Genomic DNA, 2,092 nt, shown 5'->3' with positions numbered 1-2,092 from the left:
ATATATATATATATATATATATATATATATATATATATATATATATACACACATATATATATACACACCCATATATATGTGTGTATTAACATTGCCTTATAAACATATAAGCATTTGAATTGGAGATTAATTGATTTTCTATATTGCATTCTTAATTTTTTTGCGGATGTTTGGGGTTGTTTTTGATGTCTTTTTTGGTTTGTTGTTTTCTTTTATTGTATGATTTTGTTTTACAGTACATACATATATTAAAATTCTTGTGTATACATGTGTCATTATATATCCACATATATGTACACACACATACATACACACATGTATATAACGTATATGTAGACATGTGTATATATGTACATATATATCTCTATATATACACACACACACACATACATATATACACACAAACACATATATACATACATATATGCACACATACATATATATATACGTATATAAATGTGTGTGTGTGTATGTATGTATGGTCAGTTATATGTCTGTGTGTATGTACATATGTCTGTATATTTTTATATATACTGAGACACACATATTTATAACTTCACTTATACATATGTGCATGTGTTTGTGTGTGTATATATGAATATATTAATAAATATTTCTGAAAATATATAGACATTCATACACACTCACATGTATGTATATGTATATGAAACGATATCTATATTTCATGTTTTCATCTGTAAATATATACTTGTGTGTGTGTTTGTGCGTGTGTGTGTGTGTGTGTTTGCATATACACATCTACATATGTGTGATGTCTGTTTTTCAGAAATTCTATTCTTTGTTAGATATATTCTTATTTTCATGCAAAACTGGGGAAACGTAAAAAAAAAAAATTCGCTTTCCCTTATTTTCTCATCTTCTGCCTTCTTCGCTCATCAGAAATCAGCAACTGCAAAGAAAATAAAAAAAGAAAATGAAAAAGAAGAAATAAAATGCTGGAACTTTTTTTTACCATTTTCATCAGATATTTAAGAATTAGAATGAAAAATTTGAAGGAATATTGGTGAAAATGCCATAAAAAGTACTTCTTCTTGAAAAATGTTGTACAAAAGCTGTTTGGTACTGAGATATCCCAAGACATTTCAGTATGTATGTGGTTTGTTGCCTGGTAATAATTCCATATGGATGGTTTTTGTGTGTTCTTGTCAAAATCAGCTTAAGAACAATTCCTGTGAAATTTAAATACCATTTATTCACCTTATATAGCAGTGGAAGATGTGGAATTGTAGCGGAAACATGAAATGGCAAATAACAGGAGTTTTTCCGCTGTATTTCTATGATGTATTGACAGAGGAAATGTCACGTTGGTTTATCTGTAGTTGTTGTTGGTGGTGGTGGCCATGGTTGTGTTTGTGGTGCTTGTTGTAGCCTTTTGCCATTGCCCTATTGTGATCCGGATGACCTAGCTTCAAAATATATTCCATTCATGATCACCCTGTCTTTTGTTCAGACCTTGTGTACCTAGGACTACATCATCTAATGTATAATATAGTAGTTAGTATTTGTCGCTATAATTGTTGTTTTTTTAGCCCCAGGTCAGTCCTGATCCAGACAGACCTATGATCATAAATATTCCAGTTGTGATCATCCCATCTTTTATTCAGACATAGTGTACCTAGGACTACAGTATCTAATGTATAATATTATAGATAGTATTACTGGCTGTTCTTGTCATTTAGCCCCAGGTCAGACTTGATTCAGGAGAACTATGATCAAAGATGATCCAGTTGTGACCATTCCATCTTTTATTCAGACATAATGTATCTTGGACTATACTATCTTACGTATCATATTGTTACTCTTTTACTTGTTTCAGTCATTTGACTGTGGCCATGCTGGAGCACCGCCTTTAGTCAAGCAAATCAACCCCAGGACTTATTCTTTGTAAGCCTAGTACTTATTCTATCGGTCTCTTTTGCTGAACCACTAAGTTATGGGGACGTAAACACACCAGCATCGGTTGTCAAGCGATGGTGGGGGGACAAACATAGACACACAAACATATACGTGTATATATATATATGCATATATACGATGGGCTTCTTTCAGTTTCCATCTACCAAATCCACTC

This window comes from Octopus bimaculoides, chromosome 29 (genome assembly GCF_001194135.2).
Source record: "Octopus bimaculoides isolate UCB-OBI-ISO-001 chromosome 29, ASM119413v2, whole genome shotgun sequence".
NCBI lineage: Eukaryota > Metazoa > Mollusca > Cephalopoda > Octopoda > Octopodidae > Octopus > Octopus bimaculoides.
This window is presented reverse-complemented; position numbering follows the sequence as displayed.